At 38.3% G+C, this 12,821-nt stretch overlaps 1 long non-coding RNA gene across 1 annotated transcript in view; it reads left to right on the top strand.

Moving 5' to 3' along the window:
- Window positions 1-12,528, top strand: part of LOC144244624 (uncharacterized) — a 41,140-nt gene extending 28,612 nt beyond the window's left edge. The window contains exon 3 of the long non-coding RNA XR_013339000.1: window positions 8,944-12,528. This is a non-coding gene — a long non-coding RNA (uncharacterized LOC144244624). The remainder of the gene's footprint in view (window positions 1-8,943) is intronic.
- Window positions 12,529-12,821: the final 293 nt, after the last annotated feature.

Here is a 12,821-nt window from a genome sequence, read left to right as displayed (position 1 = left end):
CTTTAGTTTCCACATTAAGGAAAGTCCTCGGCCTCTGAAAACAGTCCTGACTTAACACTGGGGATAGGGCTTCTCTTCAACACAAGCTAATAACATTCTTGTTAGTATTTATCCAGGAAATAGAAAAGCCTAACCTATTTCTGTACAAACTTGAGTTTGATAGCCTCCCACTATATCAAGTGTCAGAAATTAAAGAAAAAATAAGAAAAAAGTTAAAATAATAACTATAAATTTAATTAGAAACAAATAAACGGTGGCTGGTGCATGGTTCCTTTTAGCGACTGATAAATTTAATTAAATAACATAATTTCTGAGTCCTGGAAAAACGTGGAAATGGCTGGTTAGTTTAATTGTGTTTTAAAGGTCATGTCTGATATCACCCCTAGAGATTATGAAATTACCATTTTAGGGGCACTCTGACACTGGTGTCTGAGAGACTGTTTCTAAAGCAGAAGGAAACTGGTTTACCCAGACACAAAGTACTTGTGATCCACATGAAGACAATGAAATCTACCCACTTCTTCCTAACATCACCAAAATCAGACAAAAACATGACATTGAGTCTTTCTACTTCCTAGGTCTTCACCGTTCCCATCTGAGAGTGATGTTTTCTCTATATTCCTTTTCAAAAGAAAGGAATTCCAACATTCAAAATATTGTTAACTTGATCTAATTATGAATGTGCACACAGATTAATACTTGCCTAGGGCCTTGCCCCCGGAGTTGGCCCTGACAATAACAAATGAAGGAAATGCCTTTAAACTTATAAGTTTAGGAGATTGGTTTAGACTGAGAGATAATCTTTGGCCCCATTGCCCGGACACCTGAGAAACAAGGTTCCTGTATTTACTTTTTTTCCTCACTAAATCAAGGTTGTAGGTACATGTGTAAGGGTATGTGTATCTATAAAATGTACAATAATTATGTGGCTTATAGGCAAACTCAGGCAAGAGGTATAATACGAACCATGGCTGGACATATCATTTATTCATTCTCCAAAGAACTTTTCATTGAAAACTGATTGTTAACTTTCTCTTTTTGTAAAACTCTTACTGCTGCTTTTCCTCCTCCTTCTCTTCCTCCTCTACTCCCTTCCTCTCCTCCCCTCGCCCTTCTCCTTTCCTTTCTTCCCCTCCCTTCCCCATCCCTTCTTCTTCCTCCGGCTCCTCCTCCTCCTCCTCCTTCTTCTTCTTCTTCTTCTTCCTCTTCTTCTTCTTCTTCTTCCTCTTCTTCTCCTCCTCTTCCTCCTTCCCCTTCTTGTTCTTCTTTATCCTCTACCTCTTTCCCCTTGTTTTTGTTCTTGTTAATCTTCTTCATCCTCTTCCTCTTCTTCTTCTTCCATTCATCTGCATTCAAACTGAGAAGATTTCAGGATAGATCTAATCCTTACCTCCATCACAGTGTGAATTTTATGAAGAGGCATTTTATAGTCTGGATTTCTTGGTTTGTGATTTTATTGGCTTGCACAGTAGGCTGCTCCTCCCTGGAGAAATTAAGTCTTCAGACTTCTGGTTGGCAAAGTCTTTGAGTCCCTCTGCTGTGCTCCCCTTGGGGGATGGAAATGTCTCAGGTTGGTCTACAATGACTTCTCTCACTGAGCAATGTACTACTGTTCCAGGGGAAACTGCCAGTTGGCAACCAGACATGAGTGGTCTGGACAATTAGCAGGCTTCTGTTCAGTTCTTGGTCTTATTGACTGCAAAGCAAGCATGTCACTTGGATGAGATAGGAATTCAGGCATGTGAAGTAACTGGCCAGGATCCAGTGACAACACCAAAGATGACTGGGGGCAGTGCTTTAGTTCCCTACCCCAATCTCCATAACATACCCTCCAAGCATACCGAATGGTTAACAATCTAAATCAAAACATTTGCATGCAGAAACAGTGAACTTGTTCTGCATGCAAATTCAAGACAAACATGTAGTCCTCTCTTCCAAAATGGATTTTTGCCTGTAAGCCCTTTTTATAGAGTAATTCTGAAACTACTCAGGACAAGAGCTGAGAAGGGAATATTTTCCAGATTAAAAAAGGAAAAAGAATTGTGGTTGTTAAGCTTGTTCACTGATATCTCCTTAGTCATAGTCAGCTTCCTTGGATTATGTAGCTCCTGAAAAAAAATGTTTCTGAACAAAAAAAAATGTATAGAAGTCTTACTGTTTTGAGGGTTATAAGAAGCTGAGCAAACATTCTGACTAGAGGTGTCTTGGATAACTAGAAGAGACATTTAGGATTAAACTAGATTATTAACAGATGGTCGGTGAGCATGTAGAAAAAGAAGCCGTGATTGTTCAGAAATTCCATGGGTTCATTGAAAACCACTCGTACCAAAGAAATACCATTTCCTATTTAAATGAGCTTTGTTGAGTAGTAGATGAAAAAAAAAAGCTACAGGTACAGTGCTTTGTTTCAGTAGGACATTTGATAGAGTTTCCATTGAGGTGGTTATTGTATAATAAAACAGTCATTGGATTGACTATCAGAAAACTGACCTGCCCTCTTATTTATCAATTCTATAAGCTTTCATAAGTCACATAGCTTTTCTGTAGCTACATTTCTTCATCTCTAAAATAAGCACATTTATTTATGTATTTTCAATCTCATTCCAAAATCACTGGTTTCTTGGGAGAAAAAAACACTGACTTGGATGAAACTTTATTGAGATAGATTCACAGTAAGACTTTTTAAAAAAAAACTAGGCTTATGTCAATTATACCTCAATTAAAACCTTATAGTAATTAGGGTCAAAGGCCTTTGGTCAATAGATCAATATCAACACTATATAAAGGTCCTAGTAGGTGCCCCACACGACTAAATTCTACCCTACTCCACATATTATCAATACATGTTGTGGAAATATAGAAGTGTTTATTCTAAATGCTTTACATAAGTATGGGAGGATAGTTTCCAATTATAGAATCAAATCATCAAAATGTTTTACATCTGTAAAACTGGTTTATTGTGCATAAACATATTATTATGGGCAGACATAATCATTAAATTATAAATTATCACTAACATTATTACAAGATGGGAAGTGACTATAATAGCAGTTCAAGAAAAAAGCACTGAGGAATTTAATCGACTCTATGCCAAATGAGAGAAAAGTTCAGATGAGTTTTGGTTCCTTTCTTCCTCCACTTGTGCAAGCATTTCACTTATTTCAATTAAATAAGCATTCACTGAATTTTCTCGGTCTCTGACCTTGTAGGACTCACACTTAGTTGGGAGGAATTATGCTACTAATTATGGATAGTGCTATCCATGTTGTAATAAAGATATGCAAAATGGGCTATTAGAGCTGAGAAAAGGACAGGAGTGAGACTTTTTGCAGGTGTATGTATGTACGTTTGGGTGTAAATGTACCTGTGTAGGACAGTGGAAGCTATAGAGGCATGTTATGCTGAGTTGGGTTCTGGGGAATTAATTGGAGTTACCTAGTTGGACAACATGGGGAAAGACATCTCAGATAAAGGAGATAATGGCATGAAAGTGAAGGCACATTTTAGGAGTATTACAAGTTTTATATGGTCAAAGCATAGATTTGTGTTTTGTATCCAAGGCGGGGTACAAAAAGCTTTTAATATAACAAAATGTTTAAACTTCATCTTGTAGATGGTGAGGAAGTCATCACAGATTTTAAACTGGTGGCATCACTGGATTTATGTTTGATAAAAACAACTCTAGGGGCTCAGTTTGCTGGACTGACCGAAGCAGGGAAACATGTTAAGAAGTAGGTTAGTTGAGAGTCTTTGGTTGTAAGGCATAGAAATCGAACTTGATCTAGTTTGAACATAATAGAGAATTGATTGGATCCTGTACCCAAGGGTATATGTAAACTGGCCTTCACAATGACTCTATAAGAATCAGTGCCCTGAGTGCTGGTTGAATTTTCTATCTCTTGGTTTTACTTCTCTGTATGTCAGCTTCCTTCTCTCGGAACATTCTTCATTAGGCTTAATCTGTGACTATAGGCAGCTGTCTTGCCAGACAGTTTCAAAAATCTTGTGTAAGGACTTTGTTGGCTGGGTCTGGGTCATGTGCTCACCCATGGAAAAATCAGTGAGGCCACGGACTGGGCTGCTGACAGTTTTGGGGCTCACCTGCCTATCTAATACCTAGTTCCAACTTCTTAATTGATAACAGAACCTTGAGTTTGTTAGGGATGTAGCGAGCCCAACATCATGCAATTGATCATCATTAGTTTAAGCTAAGTATTACAATCTCGTTCTGTGTTTTTTCTTTTTTCTTTTTGTCACTGGAGATATTCTTAAAACCTACTTCATCCCAATGAGATTCCTGTATTGTACGAGTTTCTAAAAACCTATGGCTCTCTTGATGAAAGGGATTGGACTGGATAGCATTTTCCTTTTGCTTTTCTTCTTGCCCTTAGAATAGATATAATGCTTTGAGCCATAGTAGCCAACTAGGGACCATGAATTGCAATGTATGTGGAAATGTCAGGGGAATTGCGAAGACTATAGGTTATTTTTGAGCCCCTATAACTAATGTGAGCAACTACCTACCTCCAGGATTCTCATTATGTGAGAAAAACAAACTCTATTTGCTTACACTACTATTGAACAATTTTGGTTTCTTGCAGTCAAATGCCTTTTTTTTTTTTTAATGTTTTACTTATTTCTGAGAGAGAGAGAGGCAGCACGAGCAGGGGAGGGTCAGAGAGAGAGGGAGACAAAGAATCTGAAGCAGGCTCCAGGCTCTGAGCTAGCTGTCAGCACAGAGCCTGACGCGGGGCTGGAACCCACCAACCGTGAGATCATGACCTGAGCTGAAGTTGGGTGCTTAACTGACTAAGCCACCCAGGTGCCCCATCAAATGCCTTTCCAAGTGTTATGCAGTACTTCTAGTCAAATACTGTGGCCATGGAGGTAAGGTCAAGCAAGAAATTGATAGCAACTATTCAGAACACATATACAATAGGATGGGACCTATTTACCCCAAAGGAGTGAGGGGGTATGTCATAGAAATAGTCACTGTGGGAATCACTGCAAATGTGGCAGAAGCCCCAATCTGAATTTGCTACAAGGATAGTTGGAAGAATGGCTGCCTTAACTCAACCATAGGATCTGGACAAGGACAGAAGAAATGGGGCTGGAGAGAAAAGGGAGTTTATGAGAAGCATGCACAAGGGAAAATCAAAGGGACTTAATACAGTGTAGGTGTCTGGTGGGTTAGCATTAACGAATACATGTAAGTAGAGGACAGTGATGACTAAAAGCTATAAACATTTTTGTCAGCAGTGATAGATACAAAGTATCTAATTTAAGGAATGTTAAACAATCTGCCATCTCTCTCTCTTTCATTGTTACCTGTCATCTAGCTAGCTAGATATCAAGTTAATTATCCCTCCTCTGAATCTCACTTTTAACAAGATAGAAGTAATTCACAAAGAAGTGTACATTATTGCAAGATAAAATAACTGCACGATAAATAAAATTTGAAGCAAAGGGGAAGTGGACACAGAACAATATAAGGAACTATGTACAAAATGTGCCTGACATGAGGTTCTCTACATATGCTTGGGTAGCAGTAGGAAGAGTTGAATAAGGTATGGTGAGGAAGAACTCCTGAATAATGACTTATATATTCTATCAACTAGCTAGGATAAGAAATCTTATGATCGACATAAAGTCCATGTAGTCAAAGCACACTAGATATCTAGAAGAAGTACCACGATTCCTTATATGTAACCAGAGAGAGGGGTTTCTCCCAGGCCTCCCCAGAAAGGCCTTCATGCCAATATACTGACTGTAAATCTGGGGACAGATGTTATAAAAGTGTTTATTAGAATACTCCTCAGTGTGGGATGATGGCACAATATCAAGTACAGTTCCATATAAGCTGACCTTTGGGTTTGGAGTCAGATAGACCAACAGTTCTGTGCTATTCTGTGAGGGTCAAGTGTGTCTGAGAAGCTATGTTCAGTCCTGGGACACATTTTATAGAAGAAAATGATCATTTACACAGGACCCTGTGCATACTATATTCTTTAGAGGTGTGCTTGCTGAATTAATAAGTATTTGAATGAATGCTTGTCAGGAAAGGTTATATTTCACTGGTGTAAGAGAGGCTGTTCTTTTTCTTTTTTTCCTCCCTCCCCCATGCCATTGTATGTCAGTTGTCTATCTTTAGGTGAAACTGTGAGTTCCACGTGAGCAGGAATTTTGTTTTGTTTGTCTCTGTAGCCCCAATCAGGTAGAGCATCTGGCATAGAAAGTCTGATAATAGTTTATTGAAGAAATAAATGACTGATACTTACAGAGCTGTGTCTGGGAGAGAAACTAGATTGATCTATAATTTTATCTCAGTATACTTTTATCTCAGGCTAAGGCAGAGACATAAAATAATCCTAGAGTATTGAGGCAAGATATTTGTCAGGGGAAAACCACCAGGAAGAAATGTTTAAAGGGCATTTGTGTTTATTTTTGTGGCATATAGAACTCCCTTCTCTCTGGTGCAGCAGATAGGGCTCAGCAGCCTATATTCCCTCCCAGCCTTTCATACTATCATTAAGGCAGCTGCACTGTTGAACTTCTTGTGATGCTGTCTGCTTGTGTACTGGGGTAGAGGATGTTTATTTGGTGCTGGTGTTAGAAGGGAAGGCACACATCCAATTTCCTTGTCACCTTTGATTACTGATCCTCCAGGGGGAAGATTTTATGAAAAGTAAGAAAAAATTGCATTTTCCATATCCTTCAATTTCCAAATCCTTCAATATATTCTCCATCTTTAGAGAAAGCACATATTTGTGTTTGAAAGCCAAGGTTCTGAACCGTAGGATCGGAGTTCAAATTTTGGCTTCACCCCTTTTATGTATCGTGTGGCACTGGATCAACTACATAACTACTTGTGCCCCAGGTTTTTCATCATTGAAGGAGAACTATTAATGATAATGATAATGCCTATGTCAGAGAGGTGTTTGAAGGATTAAATAAGTTAATTCACATTAAGCAGTTAGGAGTAACTGTCACATAGTACTCAAGAGATATTAGCTGATATTATTATTGTTCACTGATGCTTTCTTGTTAATGGTTTTTGTCATGTTTCATATGAAAATATTTATAGTTAAAAATAAAATTGAGGTGCCTGGGTAGCTCAATTGGTTAAGCGGCTGAATTTGGCTCAAGTCATGATCTCATAGTTCATGGGTTCGAGCTGCTCATTGGGCTCTGTGTTGACAGCTGGGATCCTGGAGGCTGCTTTGGATTGTGTATCTCCCTCTTTCTCTGGTACCCCTATCCACTCCTGCTATGTCTCTCTGTCTCTCTATCTCTCTCTCAAAAGTAAATAAACATTAAAAAAATCTTTTAAAAAATCAAATCAAAATATCATCACATATCTAGTATGCTCAAAATATTATTAGACTATATAGGGAATATTAACATTGCCCTTTAAGACTTTATGATCTACTTGCTGAGGCAAAGTACAGAACTCACAAGACATAGGAACATGTACAAATAGGAGTAGGGACATGTACAACAATGCAAATAATACCACATGGTGGTAACTTACCATTTGGCAAATCGTATACATATTTGAATGAATTTGTGAAAAAAGTTGGTAACATTTTTTATTTTGATATTTCTTTATGATATATCCTGGGAGAGAAGGCAACTTATGCAAATGCGGGGCGCCAGGGTAACTTAACTGGTTAAGCCCCTCACTTCGGCTCAGTCCATGATCTCACGGTTCGTGAGTTCGAGCCCCACATCGAGCTCTCTGCTGTCAGCACAGAACCTGCTTCAGATCTTCTCCCTGCCTCTTCCCCTTCCCTGCTTGCACTCTCTACCTCTGTCTCTCTCAAAATAAATAAATAAACTTAAAAAAAAAAGAAAATACAAATGTGAAAAGCAGAACAGGCAGAGATTAAGGTAGTCCTAAAGTCTCCAAAGTTATGAAAAATTACAGATGATGTGGGCCATTAATAAATAAGTAAAACACAAAGCAGGCTTCCAGCATTTATGAAGAATTACTCTTGGAAACAGATAGGATGAAAATGTGGTATGAGTTTATGAGGAGTTTATGTATGTATCTGATCCTGGGCCAGGAACAGATTCCAAGCATATCCACTGAGTTGGTTGCACATGTGAAAGTCCTGGAAGACTCTGCCATAATTCTATTTCCCCAAGTTGCTCAGCCTCTGACTGAAATGTTCTTGGAAACATAAATATGCAGAACACTGAAGAAATCAGAACGGCGTATATGATTGCTTTTCTACAGAGAGATGGTTTAATCTTTGTAGCAAATGGGGTCAGGATTCCTTAAGATTTGTTCACCATATTCTGATTAAAATTTTAATAATATTGAGAATAATTTACCTCTCCACTAAAGCAATTTAATAGCTCCCAACTTACACAAAATTACAGTTTGTTTTATTCACAAAGGAAACAGAAAGAACATGGAAAGTACGACGCATTAAGAGAGTTAAACTGGAAAAGCCTAACCACAAAATTCCAAGTATTTTAATAGATATTCTTGGTTTTCCCTGGGTTTTAGGGAAAAATTTGCTACTTTTGCAATTGAAATCACATTGGTTTGTAAAGGCTAGTCTAGTTAGAATCAGGGGTTCACGAAATCTTTAGGTGAGAGGACACTTTTGAAATTCCACCTACTCGGAAATCTTTCCTGCTGATCGTTGTTAACACAATTTCCTAGCTGAGTCCTTCCAGTGATAAGTACCTTGTTAGTGCACAAGTCAGTCCATTCTATTGTTGAAAACATCTGATGGCAAAACAAGGTTCTTCTTTATATAATTCAAACACCATTCACCTTTTCAGCCTCTGAAAATTTGCAAGATTATGTTTCCATTAAAACCCAAATTATGCTGACTTTGAGTCCCTATGGGCCCTTGTAAGAAATTGAGTTTATTTTTTAGAACGCTTCTCAGGTGTTTTTTTTTCTTTTTTTCTTTTTCATTCCTCCAGGATGTTGTTTCACATGTGACCTCAGCTCCAGCCCAGTTCTTCACTCTGCTTCTATTATCAGTCGGCCATGCTACTGGCTTGAACCCAAATGCTTCTCATAAGGTGGACATTTCTCTGCTGGACACAGCTGGCTGTTACTGGTGGTCACCAATTTGGAGCTACAATTCTTCCTTGGGTTTTCCATACCTGGTGGAGAACAAAATCTTCCTGTGATTCTCTGTAGCACCAGGTGCAACTTTCATCAAGATTTATCAAAGACTTGGGATTATTCGCTATATGTTTGCCCTAGAAGACTGTGAACCACGGAGCTCTCACAAAGCACACTCTATATAGCCCCTGGTTTTCTTCTTGGGGCAAGCACAGTTCACGGCTCTAGTGAATTTGCGGCCCAAGACTCACTAGGTCAAGGCAGAGAAAGACATTTACCCTCACACCAAGCTCATGTCTACATAATTCTATCCCCAAAGCTACTTTTTTCCTAGGTAATTATTCTCTGAGATGCAAGAGTAATTATGTTAATATGTAACGACCCAATGTCAGTAATTTCCTGAAGTGTGGGTTTTTCAGTTTCAGGAAATGTTACGTAAAGGCCCTTCTATCAGGATGGGTTCTTGCAGGAACTAACAGAACACAACTGTGGTTACCTTCAAAAGAAAAGAAAGTTGTTGGAAGGAGGGTAGGTGGCTCCCAGATTCAGGTTTAGGGGACAGACAGTGACCTGCAGTGGTTAAGTCCAATTGCAGCTGGGATCTGGCTAAGAAGGTGCCCCTGGCACAGCCACCTCTGGACACTTGTGTAGGCCGTCACTGCCAGACTCTCTATTCCTTTTACCTTTAGACCTGAAATTAACATTGTGTAATAGAAACTTCCACAACAATGAAAGTGTATCTTTACTGTCAACAAGTAGCCCCTAGCCACATATGGCTATTGAGCATTTGAAATGTACCTGAAGAACTGAATATTTACTCTGATTTAATTTTAATTAAAATTAATTTTAATTAAAATGCATTTGAGGAACCTGGGTGGCTCAGTCAGTTAAGTGCCCGACTTCGGCTCAGATCATGATCTTGAGGTTTGTAAGTTCAAGCCCCGCATCAGGCTCTGTGCTGACAGCTCAGAGCCTGGCGTCTGCTTTAGATTCTGTGTCTCCTCTCTCTACCCTTCCCCTGATCATGCTCTGTCTCTCACTCTCTCTCAAAAATAAATAAACATTAAAAAAAATTTTTTTAATGAATTTAAGGAGCACCTGTGTAGCTCGATAGGTTAAACATCTGACTCTTGATTTCAGCTCAGGTCATGATCTCACGTTTTGTGAGTTCGAGCTCCACATTGGGGTCTAGGCTGATAGTGCAGAGCCTCCTTGGGATTCTCTCTCTCCTTCTCTCTGTCTCCCCCTGCCCCTCCTCCCCTCAAAATAAATACACATTTAAAAATATAGAATAAAATGAATTTAAATAGCCACATGTGACTATTAGTTACCATATTGGATTGCACAGCTCTAATCTATCTGAGCCTATTATTTTGGAATTGTCAGTCAAATTTTCCCAGGAACCAATTTTCCAGGTGTAAAAAGTGCCACTCATATTTCTATCCCCTGTTTTCTAGATCCTTATATTTAGCCTATGTGAGAAATGACACAATATAGATCAGTATGGAGTGCCGTCTCCAAAAGCATTGTCCATCAACTACCATACTAGAATGGCTTCAATGGATCCTTCCATCATTTGTCAAGGCCAGGAACACCTAGTGATGGGGTAATGATAAGAGTAGTGGATTGATTCAAGTCCATAGGGTCTCAGTTACGTATTATGACTCTAAAGCCAGGATTTCTAGGTTAGAATTCTGGATCCCCCATTTACCAGCTCAGTGACCTTAAGTAAGTTATTTAATTAAGATATTTGTGCCTCAGTTTCCTTGTGAATCTGGTGAGAGCACCTAACTCTAACGGTAGATAGATAAATTCGTCGAAAGCACTGGTGAGCACCTGGTACATTGTAAGCTGTCAATGACTATTGGCTATTATTGTCATCGATGCTACAGAAACACAAATGATTTGCAATAAAAGATCCAGTGGATACTACTAGTCCATTTTCCAGTGAAAGTATAAATGGGTATGTCTACCAAAGTACTATGAGTCAGAACATAACCTCAAAAAGGTAAAGATGCCAAAAGACTTTGTGAACTCTGGTGGCCTTACTCCTAGGAGGCAATACTTAACTCCTCAGATAGTTGAGGATCGAGACTGCATTGTAAAATATTTCCTTCTAAAAACAAGCAGCAAAATATTTAATGATGAAACTTTTACTCTGTATCTTGAAAGATTAAAAAAAATTAAAGTCTGCAGATTTAGGGTAGAGAACGTGGAAACACACACAATGAAAGAAACAATGCCAGTGAGACTAATCTGTGCTGACTCCGAGAAACACATTAGTGGCTTCAGGAATTATTCCTCTCATTATATTGAGGGTTTTTATTTTTATAAAAACAGAAACCAAAAATGCAGAAAAGAACTCCAGCACTCAGATTAATACATGGAGCATTGCAGTGGTGAAAGAAACTATGCTTGCCTTGTGTTTAGACATTTATTTCAGTCTTGAACTCTGCTTAGACCTCACTGTGGGCCTTCAACAACTTGCATTTGCAGCACAGAATTTTGTCTCAGGCAAGCTTTTTCTTTTGCCTTTGCAAAAAGGAAGAAAGAGAAAAAAATATTCAATAGTCCTAATCTCTCAAATTTCCTTTCTTTCTAAAAAAGATTTCAAAAGAATAGAAGGGATCTTGCTTTACTTTTGTGTGTGTCTAGAAGGCATTGTATTATCTATCCAGCACAATCTTCCATCTGGTTTTTAAAACAATTATTTTATTTTAGTTTTTTTTTTTTTACCATGTATGTTACAGGCAGCAAATGAAAGAGTGATACACTATGACTTATTCTGCAGAAAAAAAACCAACCTGGAGATTCTACTTCTTCATATGAGATCAATGAAATGCCCCCATATGCATGTGTATATAAATTTTGCAAGGCTTTTACACATGTGTTTCTCAAATGCCACTAGCTCATAGAGAATAACAAATCCCTGACTCTTCTAGAAACCAAATCAATAAGACATGGAATCTTCATCAGTCGAGAGCCAAGTACTTTGAAGTATTCATACATAGCAGCTGGAAGAAACATACCATTGCTACACTTAAACCTAAACATGTGTACCGCATGATATTACTACTAAATTAGATATATTAAGGTTCACAATTTCCTGGATGCAACTGTATGTATTTCTGCAATTTCTAGGGTGATAGAAAGTAAAAAAAAGGAGGATATGTAACTAATGCTTTTGTTGTTGTTTTTCTGTAATTGATTTTCTAAAAGAACATGACTATGTATATTTTTAAAATAGGATGTATGCTTTGAGTTGATTTTCTGATAGTGGAGATGAGTTTTCCTCAGTACACGTATCTCATGGTTCTATGAATAATAGCACACATTGATGAGACAGCTGGCCAAGGTGAGAAGGATTTCTATTCATGTAAAGGGAACATGGCCATGTGACAATGAGCTTATGACAAGTTCACACCATCCCCATGTTATGCCCAACCATATGAATAAATCTGAATGTGGAATAATTACACTTACTTGTGTCTTTCATGATCCTCTTTTGAGATGAGAAAAATCCAGAAAAACCTAATTTTATACACGGAATTTTTTACTTTGAAATAGTGACTTCTAGAGCCAATAAAGAATGCTTAATGGGGTCAATTTATCCTTCTCCAGGAGGGCAAAGAGTAAAGGGAGTTAGTGGAAAAAAAACTAAGAAGATTTCGGTTATCTATCTTCTTCCACTGAGCAGTGTTGAAGTCCCTTCCCATCCTGCTTTGTGTTA

The sequence above is a fragment of the Crocuta crocuta genome, unplaced genomic scaffold (assembly GCF_008692635.1).
Source record: "Crocuta crocuta isolate KB4526 unplaced genomic scaffold, BGI_CrCroc_1.0 scaffold147, whole genome shotgun sequence".
Taxonomy (NCBI): domain Eukaryota; kingdom Metazoa; phylum Chordata; class Mammalia; order Carnivora; family Hyaenidae; genus Crocuta; species Crocuta crocuta.
Note: the sequence above shows the minus strand (reverse complement) of the source record. Positions and strands in the feature narration are given on the sequence as shown.